The 14,725-nt window shown below is 47.1% G+C and overlaps 6 non-coding genes and 2 pseudogenes across 6 annotated transcripts; all 8 read left to right on the top strand.

Moving 5' to 3' along the window:
• Positions 1–428: 428 nt before the first annotated feature.
• Positions 429–538, top strand: LOC130329035 (U2 spliceosomal RNA; annotated as a pseudogene).
• Positions 539–1,284: 746 nt separating this feature from the next.
• Positions 1,285–1,473, top strand: LOC130329023 (U2 spliceosomal RNA). Its single transcript, XR_008872856.1, has one exon. It is a non-coding gene; the product is annotated as a U2 spliceosomal RNA (small nuclear RNA).
• Positions 1,474–3,567: 2,094 nt separating this feature from the next.
• On the top strand, positions 3,568–3,758 carry LOC130329001 (U2 spliceosomal RNA). The gene has a single exon (XR_008872837.1). It is a non-coding gene; the product is annotated as a U2 spliceosomal RNA (small nuclear RNA).
• Positions 3,759–5,842: 2,084 nt separating this feature from the next.
• Positions 5,843–6,033, top strand: LOC130329052 (U2 spliceosomal RNA). The gene has a single exon (XR_008872871.1). It is a non-coding gene; the product is annotated as a U2 spliceosomal RNA (small nuclear RNA).
• A 2,084-nt stretch (positions 6,034–8,117) lies between these two features.
• On the top strand, positions 8,118–8,277 carry LOC130329038 (U2 spliceosomal RNA; annotated as a pseudogene).
• Positions 8,278–8,968: 691 nt separating this feature from the next.
• On the top strand, positions 8,969–9,153 carry LOC130329017 (U2 spliceosomal RNA). The gene has a single exon (XR_008872851.1). It is a non-coding gene; the product is annotated as a U2 spliceosomal RNA (small nuclear RNA).
• A 2,101-nt stretch (positions 9,154–11,254) lies between these two features.
• Positions 11,255–11,445, top strand: LOC130329054 (U2 spliceosomal RNA). Its single transcript, XR_008872872.1, has one exon. It is a non-coding gene; the product is annotated as a U2 spliceosomal RNA (small nuclear RNA).
• Positions 11,446–13,541: 2,096 nt separating this feature from the next.
• Positions 13,542–13,732, top strand: LOC130329055 (U2 spliceosomal RNA). Its single transcript, XR_008872873.1, has one exon. It is a non-coding gene; the product is annotated as a U2 spliceosomal RNA (small nuclear RNA).
• Positions 13,733–14,725: the final 993 nt, after the last annotated feature.

A 14,725-nucleotide genomic window follows, 5' to 3' on the forward strand; every position in this document is an offset into this window, starting at 1 on the left:
CCCACACAGGTAAGTCCAATGGGGTGCAGGCATGTCCTCTATGCTTACAGCTTCCCGTGGGTGTTGGTTTGATACCGTTTGGGGACAGCCAAGGAGGCATCTGCAGGCAACAAAGGTAGGTGTGTGCTTGTGTGTGTGTTTCCTATGCAGATCCTAAGCCCAGTGTCACATGCAAGTAGGAGGAGTAAGAAGGGTTCCTGGCAAATCCGGGTTATGGATTGCATTTAAAAAGGCCCCGTGGGAGTGCAATGGGCCCCTGTCTTGCTGCTTAGCAATAATGGTATGGGTTTAGGTTCTGCTGTGTGTACTGGTGGTTGACTGCCCCCCAGCCCAGAGTGTGCATGGAAAATTGTCTGGCAGCCTCCCTGACAGCAAGCAGTGATAGTGCCCATGAAGGGGACCTTGTTGGGCCCGCCCCTTTCACGGTTATCGCTTCTCGGCCTTTTGGCTAAGATCAAGTGTAGTATCTGTTCTTATCAGTTTTCATGCTGGTGGGTATGGGTGCTGCATGGAGGATGCAGGTGTACCAGGGCTTTCCGGGGCTGGTTCTGAGGAATCAGCTCGACGGCTGCCCCGATGTGACCTGTTCCCTCCGGGTCTCGCCATGAGGCTGAGAGGGTCTAGAGCCGAGGTACTTTTGTGCCTCGGGGAGTGGTGACCCCCGAGGTGCCGAAACTCACTGGGAGAATAGACTCACTGAGTTGAAGCACGGGCACCATAATCTCTTCACCTTGCGGCACTCACCTCTTGATTCCCGGCCTTCTGGCTAGGATCAGAGAAATTTTTATAGATCCGGCCGGATGTCCGGGCAGTATATCTGCACACATTCACTTATTTATTTCTTTTTTGTCTCACTGTGTCACTTTTTGCGTGTTGTGTGTTCACAGGATTGGTCAGGATGCGGTAGCCCTTCTGGGTGTCCCTCCTGGCGGTCTAGGGGAGGTGTGTGTGGCCATTAGGTTCCGCACCTCCCTGCAAACACCCCGGGTACTCCTGCTTTGGCAGGGTACCTACCGTAATCGGCTCTGCGGGCAGATACCTTGGCTAACGCCAAGGGGGATGCCGGGAGCATTTGTGGTCCCCTAGTAGCTTCGGCGAAAAGGGACATCGAACCTGGAACCTCGCAGGTACCTTTTGGTCCGGAGGCGAAGGGTAAGGTTTGTTGGGGGGCCTCTCTCCTATCGGAGAAGGGCTTGCGATAGACCGCATCCTTTGTGCACGTTTTTTTTTAGTGTAACACGTTTGCACTTTTTCTTGCACTTTGGGTGAATCGAAAGCACGTTCCTCGGCTTTAGAAATAAAAAAAAAAAAAAAAAAAAATCTGTTCTTATCAGTTTAATATCTGATACGTCCCCTATCTGGGGACCATATATTAAATGGATTTTTGAGAACGGGGGCCGATTTCGAAGCTTGCTTCCGTCGCCCTATGCATTGACCCGATATGGCAGTATCTTCGGGTACAGTGCACCACCCCCTTACAGGGTTAAAAAGAAAGATTCCTACTTTCATTGCTACCTGCTTGCTGGCTAGCCAGCTAGCCAGCCCTGTGGGCCTTGCTGCTGCTGCAGCCAAAAAACAAAAGGTGGTGCTGCTGCTGCTTCTGCTGCTTCTGCTTCTGCTTGTGTCTGGCCCCTGTTGGAGCGTCCAGGCACAGGACTTCTGCTGCTGCTGACTAAATGGCCTCCTTAATTGGATCATTTGAGTAGCCAGCACACCTGTGCAGGTAGGGCATGACATGATAGGCAGCTGCCTTGATAGCGGGTGGGTGCTGAATGTTCCTAATTGACAAAATAAGATTAATGCTTATGAAGAAATATAAAATCTCATCCCTTCCCCAATATCGCGCCACACCCCTACCCCTTAATTCCCTGGTTGAACGTGATGGACATATGTCTTTTTTCGACCGTACTAACTATGTAACTATGTAACATAACATGGGGGGGGGGGGGGGGGTCTCCTGGCTGTTCACACAGGTGTGTCATTGCTGTACATTGACCATGCATTGCTTCTGTGGTATTGCAAAGGCAAAGACAAATGCTTCCAGCCATCCATTGCACTAATGGATTGGTCATCAGCTGGCTGTCTATGTCCCGCATCAATATAGACCAAAGTACAGAGGGTTAGGCTATGCTATTGTGCACCTACCTGATGCATCAGAAGGTGCGAGGCCCTTGCTAAATTCTGTGCACAGACTTTGAGATCTATGCTTTAGACTGTATCTAAACCTGCTCCAACATGGACTGACATTCTGGCCTACTTTCAGCCGATGCGACTTGTCTGTCGCTGAACAGTCGCTTTTTATGTATTCAGCACCTATGTATAATGTTGTAAAAATGCTCTAGAAGCTAAAGTCGCAGAAATGTCACACATATTTGGCCTGCAACTTTCTGTGCGACAAATTCAGACAGGAAAAATCAGTATAAATCCTTAGAAAATTATCCCCCAGTGTCTCCATCTGCTGGCGGTATTGAATAAGCATTGCTGCACTGATGGGGTATGCATTAGACGAAAAAAAAGAAGAAAAAGAAGAATAATACGCCCAGAAAAGAGGCGAAAAGGAGAAAAACGTAAAAAAACGTGAAAAAAAAGTAAGAGGAAGAGAAGGGAAAAAAAGGTGGAAATGGGTTTAAAAGTGATTTCGGCGGAGAAATATATATATATATATATATATATATATATATATATATATATATATGCGCACACACACACATAGATATAAACGTATTCTCCGTTGAGATATTGCAGCCGCTGCTGTGTCCAGGCCCAGGAGCCTTAGCACTGTGCTGTGATGTCACTCAATACCACTGACATCACTAGGTGTAAACAACATCTCTCCTTTGCTGTGTATGTGACTATGGAGCTGTTTGGTGATGTCGTCTATTACGGCCTTCATAGAAGCAACAGGAGATTGTTGCATCCATCTTGAACCCTCAGAACTACAGTGCTATGATGTCACTCACTTCCACAGGCCTTGCAGAGTGTAAACAACAACAACCCAGCTTTGTTGTGTATGTAACCAAAGGGATTTGTGATGTCACCTAGAACCTTCACAGCAGCGACAGCTTTATGAGGAGCATCAGCACTGCTCTGCCTGAGCAGAACCATCACCGCCATAGGTTGTCAAATAACCCGGATTTAACCCACACAGGTAAGTCCAATGGGGTGCAGGCATGTCCTCTATGCTTACAGCTTCCCGTGGGTGTTGGTTTGATACCGTTTGGGGACAGCCAAGGAGGCATCTGCAGGCAACAAAGGTAGGTGTGTGCTTGTGTGTGTGTTTCCTATGCAGATCCTAAGCCCAGTGTCACATGCAAGTAGGAGGAGTAAGAAGGGTTCCTGGCAAATCCGGGTTATGGATTGCATTTAAAAAGGCCCCGTGGGAGTGCAATGGGCCCCTGTCTTGCTGCTTAGCAATAATGGTATGGGTTTAGGTTCTGCTGTGTGTACTGGTGGTTGACTGCCCCCCAGCCCAGAGTGTGCATGGAAAATTGTCTGGCAGCCTCCCTGACAGCAAGCAGTGATAGTGCCCATGAAGGGGACCTTGTTGGGCCCGCCCCTTTCACGGTTATCGCTTCTCGGCCTTTTGGCTAAGATCAAGTGTAGTATCTGTTCTTATCAGTTTAATATCTGATACGTCCCCTATCTGGGGACCATATATTAAATGGATTTTTGAGAACGGGGGCCGATTTCGAAGCTTGCTTCCGTCGCCCTATACATTGACCCGATATGGCAGTATCTTCGGGTACAGTGCACCACCCCCTTACAGGGTTAAAAAGAAAGATTCCTACTTTCATTGCTACCTGCTTGCTGGCTAGCCAGCTAGCCAGCCCTGTGGGCCTTGCTGCTGCTGCAGCCAAAAAACAAAAGGTGGTGCTGCTTCTGCTGCTTCTGCTTCTGCTTGTGTCTGGCCCCTGTTGGAGCGTCCAGGCACAGGACTTCTGCTGCTGCTGACTAAATGGCCTCCTTAATTGGATCATTTGAGTAGCCAGCACACCTGTGCAGGTAGGGCATGACATGATAGGCAGCTGCCTTGATAGCGGGTGGGTGCTGAATGTTCCTAATTGACAAAATAAGATTAATGCTTATGAAGAAATATAAAATCTCATCCCTTCCCCAATATCGCGCCACACCCCTACCCCTTAATTCCCTGGTTGAACGTGATGGACATATGTCTTTTTTCGACCGTACTAACTATGTAACTATGTAACATAACATGGGGGGGGGGGTCTCCTGGCTGTTCACACAGGTGTGTCATTGCTGTACATTGACCATGCATTGCTTCTGTGGTATTGCAAAGGCAAAGACAAATGCTTCCAGCCATCCATTGCACTAATGGATTGGTCATCAGCTGGCTGTCTATGTCCCGCATCAATATAGACCAAAGTACAGAGGGTTAGGCTATGCTATTGTGCACCTACCTGATGCATCAGAAGGTGCGAGGCCCTTGCTAAATTCTGTGCACAGACTTTGAGATCTATGCTTTAGACTGTATCTAAACCTGCTCCAACATGGACTGACATTCTGGCCTACTTTCAGCCGATGCGACTTGTCTGTCGCTGAACAGTCGCTTTTTATGTATTCAGCACCTATGTATAATGTTGTAAAAATGCTCTAGAAGCTAAAGTCGCAGAAATGTCACACATATTTGGCCTGCAACTTTCTGTGCGACAAATTCAGACAGGAAAAATCAGTATAAATCCTTAGAAAATTATCCCCCAGTGTCTCCATCTGCTGGCGGTATTGAATAAGCATTGCTGCACTGATGGGGTATGCATTAGACGAAAAAAAAGAAGAAAAAGAAGAATAATACGCCCAGAAAAGAGGCGAAAAGGAGAAAAACGTAAAAAAACGTGAAAAAAAAGTAAGAGGAAGAGAAGGGAAAAAAAGGTGGAAATGGGTTTAAAAGTGTTTTCGGCGGAGAAATATATATATATATATATATATATATATATATATATATATATATATATGCGCACACACACACATAGATATAAACGTATTCTCCGTTGAGATATTGCAGCCGCTGCTGTGTCCAGGCCCAGGAGCCTTAGCACTGTGCTGTGATGTCACTCAATACCACTGACATCACTAGGTGTAAACAACATCTCTCCTTTGCTGTGTATGTGACTATGGAGCTGTTTGGTGATGTCGTCTATTACGGCCTTCATAGAAGCAACAGGAGATTGTTGCATCCATCTTGAACCCTCAGAACTACAGTGCTATGATGTCACTCACTTCCACAGGCCTTGCAGAGTGTAAACAACAACAACCCAGCTTTGTTGTGTATGTAACCAAAGGGATTTGTGATGTCACCTAGAACCTTCACAGCAGCGACAGCTTTATGAGGAGCATCAGCACTGCTCTGCCTGAGCAGAACCATCACCGCCATAGGTTGTCAAATAACCCGGATTTAACCCACACAGGTAAGTCCAATGGGGTGCAGGCATGTCCTCTATGCTTACAGCTTCCCGTGGGTGTTGGTTTGATACCGTTTGGGGACAGCCAAGGAGGCATCTGCAGGCAACAAAGGTAGGTGTGTGCTTGTGTGTGTGTTTCCTATGCAGATCCTAAGCCCAGTGTCACATGCAAGTAGGAGGAGTAAGAAGGGTTCCTGGCAAATCCGGGTTATGGATTGCATTTAAAAAGGCCCCGTGGGAGTGCAATGGGCCCCTGTCTTGCTGCTTAGCAATAATGGTATGGGTTTAGGTTCTGCTGTGTGTACTGGTGGTTGACTGCCCCCCAGCCCAGAGTGTGCATGGAAAATTGTCTGGCAGCCTCCCTGACAGCAAGCAGTGATAGTGCCCATGAAGGGGACCTTGTTGGGCCCGCCCCTTTCACGGTTATCGCTTCTCGGCCTTTTGGCTAAGATCAAGTGTAGTATCTGTTCTTATCAGTTTAATATCTGATACGTCCCCTATCTGGGGACCATATATTAAATGGATTTTTGAGAACGGGGGCCGATTTCGAAGCTTGCTTCCGTCGCCCTATGCATTGACCCGATATGGCAGTATCTTCGGGTACAGTGCACCACCCCCTTACAGGGTTAAAAAGAAAGATTCCTACTTTCATTGCTACCTGCTTGCTGGCTAGCCAGCTAGCCAGCCCTGTGGGCCTTGCTGCTGCTGCAGCCAAAAAACAAAAGGTGGTGCTGCTTCTGCTGCTTCTGCTTCTGCTTGTGTCTGGCCCCTGTTGGAGCGTCCAGGCACAGGACTTCTGCTGCTGCTGACTAAATGGCCTCCTTAATTGGATCATTTGAGTAGCCAGCACACCTGTGCAGGTAGGGCATGACATGATAGGCAGCTGCCTTGATAGCGGGTGGGTGCTGAATGTTCCTAATTGACAAAATAAGATTAATGCTTATGAAGAAATATAAAATCTCATCCCTTCCCCAATATCGCGCCACACCCCTACCCCTTAATTCCCTGGTTGAACGTGATGGACATATGTCTTTTTTCGACCGTACTAACTATGTAACTATGTAACATAACATGGGGGGGGGGGTCTCCTGGCTGTTCACACAGGTGTGTCATTGCTGTACATTGACCATGCATTGCTTCTGTGGTATTGCAAAGGCAAAGACAAATGCTTCCAGCCATCCATTGCACTAATGGATTGGTCATCAGCTGGCTGTCTATGTCCCGCATCAGTATAGACCAAAGTACAGAGGGTTAGGCTATGCTATTGTGCACCTACCTGATGCATCAGAAGGTGCGAGGCCCTTGCTAAATTCTGTGCACAGACTTTGAGATCTATGCTTTAGACTGTATCTAAACCTGCTCCAACATGGACTGACATTCTGGCCTACTTTCAGCCGATGCGACTTGTCTGTCGCTGAACAGTCGCTTTTTATGTATTCAGCACCTATGTATAATGTTGTAAAAATGCTCTAGAAGCTAAAGTCGCAGAAATGTCACACATATTTGGCCTGCAACTTTCTGTGCGACAAATTCAGACAGGAAAAATCAGTATAAATCCTTAGAAAATTATCCCCCAGTGTCTCCATCTGCTGGCGGTATTGAATAAGCATTGCTGCACTGATGGGGTATGCATTAGACGAAAAAAAAGAAGAAAAAGAAGAATAATACGCCCAGAAAAGAGGCGAAAAGGAGAAAAACGTAAAAAAACGTGAAAAAAAAGTAAGAGGAAGAGAAGGGAAAAAAAGGTGGAAATGGGTTTAAAAGTGATTTCGGCGGAGAAATATATATATATATATATATATATATATATATATATATATATATATATGCGCACACACACACATAGATATAAACGTATTCTCCGTTGAGATATTGCAGCCGCTGCTGTGTCCAGGCCCAGGAGCCTTAGCACTGTGCTGTGATGTCACTCAATACCACTGACATCACTAGGTGTAAACAACATCTCTCCTTTGCTGTGTATGTGACTATGGAGCTGTTTGGTGATGTCGTCTATTACGGCCTTCATAGAAGCAACAGGAGATTGTTGCATCCATCTTGAACCCTCAGAACTACAGTGCTATGATGTCACTCACTTCCACAGGCCTTGCAGAGTGTAAACAACAACAACCCAGCTTTGTTGTGTATGTAACCAAAGGGATTTGTGATGTCACCTAGAACCTTCACAGCAGCGACAGCTTTATGAGGAGCATCAGCACTGCTCTGCCTGAGCAGAACCATCACCGCCATAGGTTGTCAAATAACCCGGATTTAACCCACACAGGTAAGTCCAATGGGGTGCAGGCATGTCCTCTATGCTTACAGCTTCCCGTGGGTGTTGGTTTGATACCGTTTGGGGACAGCCAAGGAGGCATCTGCAGGCAACAAAGGTAGGTGTGTGCTTGTGTGTGTGTTTCCTATGCAGATCCTAAGCCCAGTGTCACATGCAAGTAGGAGGAGTAAGAAGGGTTCCTGGCAAATCCGGGTTATGGATTGCATTTAAAAAGGCCCCGTGGGAGTGCAATGGGCCCCTGTCTTGCTGCTTAGCAATAATGGTATGGGTTTAGGTTCTGCTGTGTGTACTGGTGGTTGACTGCCCCCCAGCCCAGAGTGTGCATGGAAAATTGTCTGGCAGCCTCCCTGACAGCAAGCAGTGATAGTGCCCATGAAGGGGACCTTGTTGGGCCCGCCCCTTTCACGGTTATCGCTTCTCGGCCTTTTGGCTAAGATCAAGTGTAGTATCTGTTCTTATCAGTTTTCATGCTGGTGGGGATGGGTGCTGCATGGAGGATGCAGGTGTACCAGGGCTTTCCGGGGCTGGTTCTGAGGAATCAGCTCGACGGCTGCCCCGATGTGACCTGTTCCCTCCGGGTCTCGCCATGAGGCTGAGAGGGTCTAGAGCCGAGGTACTTTTGTGCCTCGGGGAGTGGTGACCCCGAGGTGCCGAAACTCACTGGGAGAATAGGCTCACTGAGTTGAAGCACGGGCACCATAATCTCTTCACCTTGTGGCACTCACCTCTTGATTCCCGGCCTTCTGGCTAGGATCAGAGAAATTTTTATAGATCCGGCCGGATGTCCGGGCAGTATATCTGCACACATTCACTTATTTATTTATTTTTTGTCTCACTGTGTCACTTTTTGCGTGTTGTGTGTTCACAGGATTTGTCAGGATGCGGTAGCCCTTCTGGGTGTCCCTCCTGGCGGTCTAGGGGAGGTGTGTGGCCATTAGGTTCCGCACCTCCCTGCAAACACCCCGGGTACTCCTGCTTCGCAGGGTACCTACCGTAATCGGCTCTGCGGGCAGATACCTTGGCTAACGCCAAGGGGGATGCCGGGAGCATTTGTGGTCTCCTAGTAGCTTCGGCGAAAAGGGACATCGAACCTGGAACCTCGCAGGTACCTTTTGGTCCGGAGGCGAAGGGTAAGGTTTGTTGGGGGGCCTCTCTCCTATCGGAGAAGGGCTTGCGATAGACCGCATCCTTTGTGCACGTTTTTTTTAGTGTAACACGTTTGCACTTTTTCTTGCACTTTGGGTGAATCGAAAGCACGTTCCTCGGCTTTAGATAAAAAAAAAAAAAAAAAAATCTGTTCTTATCAGTTTAATATCTGATACGTCCCCTATCTGGGGACCATATATTAAATGGATTTTTGAGAACGGGGGCCGATTTCGAAGCTTGCTTCCGTCGCCCTATGCATTGACCCGATATGGCAGTATCTTCGGGTACAGTGCACCACCCCCTTACAGGGTTAAAAAGAAAGATTCCTACTTTCATTGCTACCTGCTTGCTGGCTAGCCAGCTAGCCAGCCCTGTGGGCCTTGCTGCTGCTGCAGCCAAAAAACAAAAGGTGGTGCTGCTGCTGCTTCTGCTGCTTCTGCTTCTGCTTGTGTCTGGCCCCTGTTGGAGCGTCCAGGCACAGGACTTCTGCTGCTGCTGACTAAATGGCCTCCTTAATTGGATCATTTGAGTAGCCAGCACACCTGTGCAGGTAGGGCATGACATGATAGGCAGCTGCCTTGATAGCGGGTGGGTGCTGAATGTTCCTAATTGACAAAATAAGATTAATGCTTATGAAGAAATATAAAATCTCATCCCTTCCCCAATATCGCGCCACACCCCTACCCCTTAATTCCCTGGTTGAACGTGATGGACATATGTCTTTTTTCGACCGTACTAACTATGTAACTATGTAACATAACATGGGGGGGGGGGGGGGGGGGTCTCCTGGCTGTTCACACAGGTGTGTCATTGCTGTACATTGACCATGCATTGCTTCTGTGGTATTGCAAAGGCAAAGACAAATGCTTCCAGCCATCCATTGCACTAATGGATTGGTCATCAGCTGGCTGTCTATGTCCCGCATCAATATAGACCAAAGTACAGAGGGTTAGGCTATGCTATTGTGCACCTACCTGATGCATCAGAAGGTGCGAGGCCCTTGCTAAATTCTGTGCACAGACTTTGAGATCTATGCTTTAGACTGTATCTAAACCTGCTCCAACATGGACTGACATTCTGGCCTACTTTCAGCCGATGCGACTTGTCTGTCGCTGAACAGTCGCTTTTTATGTATTCAGCACCTATGTATAATGTTGTAAAAATGCTCTAGAAGCTAAAGTCGCAGAAATGTCACACATATTTGGCCTGCAACTTTCTGTGCGACAAATTCAGACAGGAAAAATCAGTATAAATCCTTAGAAAATTATCCCCCAGTGTCTCCATCTGCTGGCGGTATTGAATAAGCATTGCTGCACTGATGGGGTATGCATTAGACAAAAAAAAGAAGAAAAAGAAGAATAATACGCCCAGAAAAGAGGCGAAAAGGAGAAAAACGTAAAAAAACGTGAAAAAAAAGTAAGAGGAAGAGAAGGGAAAAAAAGGTGGAAATGGGTTTAAAAGTGATTTCGGCGGAGAAATATATATATATATATATATATATATATATATATATATATATATATATATATGCGCACACACACACATAGATATAAACGTATTCTCCGTTGAGATATTGCAGCCGCTGCTGTGTCCAGGCCCAGGAGCCTTAGCACTGTGCTGTGATGTCACTCAATACCACTGACATCACTAGGTGTAAACAACATCTCTCCTTTGCTGTGTATGTGACTATGGAGCTGTTTGGTGATGTCGTCTATTACGGCCTTCATAGAAGCAACAGGAGATTGTTGCATCCATCTTGAACCCTCAGAACTACAGTGCTATGATGTCACTCACTTCCACAGGCCTTGCAGAGTGTAAACAACAACAACCCAGCTTTGTTGTGTATGTAACCAAAGGGATTTGTGATGTCACCTAGAACCTTCACAGCAGCGACAGCTTTATGAGGAGCATCAGCACTGCTCTGCCTGAGCAGAACCATCACCGCCATAGGTTGTCAAATAACCCGGATTTAACCCACACAGGTAAGTCCAATGGGGTGCAGGCATGTCCTCTATGCTTACAGCTTCCCGTGGGTGTTGGTTTGATACCGTTTGGGGACAGCCAAGGAGGCATCTGCAGGCAACAAAGGTAGGTGTGTGCTTGTGTGTGTGTTTCCTATGCAGATCCTAAGCCCAGTGTCACATGCAAGTAGGAGGAGTAAGAAGGGTTCCTGGCAAATCCGGGTTATGGATTGCATTTAAAAAGGCCCCGTGGGAGTGCAATGGGCCCCTGTCTTGCTGCTTAGCAATAATGGTATGGGTTTAGGTTCTGCTGTGTGTACTGGTGGTTGACTGCCCCCCAGCCCAGAGTGTGCATGGAAAATTGTCTGGCAGCCTCCCTGACAGCAAGCAGTGATAGTGCCCATGAAGGGGACCTTGTTGGGCCCGCCCCTTTCACGGTTATCGCTTCTCGGCCTTTTGGCTAAGATCAAGTGTAGTATCTGTTCTTATCAGTTTAATATCTGATACGTCCCCTATCTGGGGACCATATATTAAATGGATTTTTGAGAACGGGGGCCGATTTCGAAGCTTGCTTCCGTCGCCCTATGCATTGACCCGATATGGCAGTATCTTCGGGTACAGTGCACCACCCCCTTACAGGGTTAAAAAGAAAGATTCCTACTTTCATTGCTACCTGCTTGCTGGCTAGCCAGCTAGCCAGCCCTGTGGGCCTTGCTGCTGCTGCAGCCAAAAAACAAAAGGTGGTGCTGCTGCTGCTTCTGCTGCTTCTGCTTCTGCTTGTGTCTGGCCCCTGTTGGAGCGTCCAGGCACAGGACTTCTGCTGCTGCTGACTAAATGGCCTCCTTAATTGGATCATTTGAGTAGCCAGCACACCTGTGCAGGTAGGGCATGACATGATAGGCAGCTGCCTTGATAGCGGGTGGGTGCTGAATGTTCCTAATTGACAAAATAAGATTAATGCTTATGAAGAAATATAAAATCTCATCCCTTCCCCAATATCGCGCCACACCCCTACCCCTTAATTCCCTGGTTGAACGTGATGGACATATGTCTTTTTTCGACCGTACTAACTATGTAACTATGTAACATAACATGGGGGGGGGGGGGGGGGGGTCTCCTGGCTGTTCACACAGGTGTGTCATTGCTGTACATTGACCATGCATTGCTTCTGTGGTATTGCAAAGGCAAAGACAAATGCTTCCAGCCATCCATTGCACTAATGGATTGGTCATCAGCTGGCTGTCTATGTCCCGCATCAATATAGACCAAAGTACAGAGGGTTAGGCTATGCTATTGTGCACCTACCTGATGCATCAGAAGGTGCGAGGCCCTTGCTAAATTCTGTGCACAGACTTTGAGATCTATGCTTTAGACTGTATCTAAACCTGCTCCAACATGGACTGACATTCTGGCCTACTTTCAGCCGATGCGACTTGTCTGTCGCTGAACAGTCGCTTTTTATGTATTCAGCACCTATGTATAATGTTGTAAAAATGCTCTAGAAGCTAAAGTCGCAGAAATGTCACACATATTTGGCCTGCAACTTTCTGTGCGACAAATTCAGACAGGAAAAATCAGTATAAATCCTTAGAAAATTATCCCCCAGTGTCTCCATCTGCTGGCGGTATTGAATAAGCATTGCTGCACTGATGGGGTATGCATTAGACGAAAAAAAAGAAGAAAAAGAAGAATAATACGCCCAGAAAAGAGGCGAAAAGGAGAAAAACGTAAAAAAACGTGAAAAAAAAGTAAGAGGAAGAGAAGGGAAAAAAAGGTGGAAATGGGTTTAAAAGTGATTTCGGCGGAGAAATATATATATATATATATATATATATATATATATATATATATATATGCGCACACACACACATAGATATAAACGTATTCTCCGTTGAGATATTGCAGCCGCTGCTGTGTCCAGGCCCAGGAGCCTTAGCACTGTGCTGTGATGTCACTCAATACCACTGACATCACTAGGTGTAAACAACATCTCTCCTTTGCTGTGTATGTGACTATGGAGCTGTTTGGTGATGTCGTCTATTACGGCCTTCATAGAAGCAACAGGAGATTGTTGCATCCATCTTGAACCCTCAGAACTACAGTGCTATGATGTCACTCACTTCCACAGGCCTTGCAGAGTGTAAACAACAACAACCCAGCTTTGTTGTGTATGTAACCAAAGGGATTTGTGATGTCACCTAGAACCTTCACAGCAGCGACAGCTTTATGAGGAGCATCAGCACTGCTCTGCCTGAGCAGAACCATCACCGCCATAGGTTGTCAAATAACCCGGATTTAACCCACACAGGTAAGTCCAATGGGGTGCAGGCATGTCCTCTATGCTTACAGCTTCCCGTGGGTGTTGGTTTGATACCGTTTGGGGACAGCCAAGGAGGCATCTGCAGGCAACAAAGGTAGGTGTGTGCTTGTGTGTGTGTTTCCTATGCAGATCCTAAGCCCAGTGTCACATGCAAGTAGGAGGAGTAAGAAGGGTTCCTGGCAAATCCGGGTTATGGATTGCATTTAAAAAGGCCCCGTGGGAGTGCAATGGGCCCCTGTCTTGCTGCTTAGCAATAATGGTATGGGTTTAGGTTCTGCTGTGTGTACTGGTGGTTGACTGCCCCCCAGCCCAGAGTGTGCATGGAAAATTGTCTGGCAGCCTCCCTGACAGCAAGCAGTGATAGTGCCCATGAAGGGGACCTTGTTGGGCCCGCCCCTTTCACGGTTATCGCTTCTCGGCCTTTTGGCTAAGATCAAGTGTAGTATCTGTTCTTATCAGTTTAATATCTGATACGTCCCCTATCTGGGGACCATATATTAAATGGATTTTTGAGAACGGGGGCCGATTTCGAAGCTTGCTTCCGTCGCCCTATGCATTGACCCGATATGGCAGTATCTTCGGGTACAGTGCACCACCCCCTTACAGGGTTAAAAAGAAAGATTCCTACTTTCATTGCTACCTGCTTGCTGGCTAGCCAGCTAGCCAGCCCTGTGGGCCTTGCTGCTGCTGCAGCCAAAAAACAAAAGGTGGTGCTGCTGCTGCTTCTGCTGCTTCTGCTTCTGCTTGTGTCTGGCCCCTGTTGGAGCGTCCAGGCACAGGACTTCTGCTGCTGCTGACTAAATGGCCTCCTTAATTGGATCATTTGAGTAGCCAGCACACCTGTGCAGGTAGGGCATGACATGATAGGCAGCTGCCTTGATAGCGGGTGGGTGCTGAATGTTCCTAATTGACAAAATAAGATTAATGCTTATGAAGAAATATAAAATCTCATCCCTTCCCCAATATCGCGCCACACCCCTACCCCTTAATTCCCTGGTTGAACGTGATGGACATATGTCTTTTTTCGACCGTACTAACTATGTAACTATGTAACATAACATGGGGGGGGGGGGGGGTCTCCTGGCTGTTCACACAGGTGTGTCATTGCTGTACATTGACCATGCATTGCTTCTGTGGTATTGCAAAGGCAAAGACAAATGCTTCCAGCCATCCATTGCACTAATGGATTGGTCATCAGCTGGCTGTCTATGTCCCGCATCAATATAGACCAAAGTACAGAGGGTTAGGCTATGCTATTGTGCACCTACCTGATGCATCAGAAGGTGCGAGGCCCTTGCTAAATTCTGTGCACAGACTTTGAGATCTATGCTTTAGACTGTATCTAAACCTGCTCCAACATGGACTGACATTCTGGCCTACTTTCAGCCGATGCGACTTGTCTGTCGCTGAACAGTCGCTTTTTATGTATTCAGCACCTATGTATAATGTTGTAAAAATGCTCTAGAAGCTAAAGTCGCAGAAATGTCACACATATTTGGCCTGCAACTTTCTGTGCGACAAATTCAGACAGGAAAAATCAGTATAAATCCTTAGAAAATTATCCCCCAGTGTCTCCATCTGCTGGCGGTAT

This window comes from Hyla sarda, unplaced genomic scaffold (assembly GCF_029499605.1).
Source record: "Hyla sarda isolate aHylSar1 unplaced genomic scaffold, aHylSar1.hap1 scaffold_315, whole genome shotgun sequence".
In the NCBI taxonomy this organism is placed as follows: Eukaryota; Metazoa; Chordata; class Amphibia; order Anura; family Hylidae; genus Hyla; species Hyla sarda.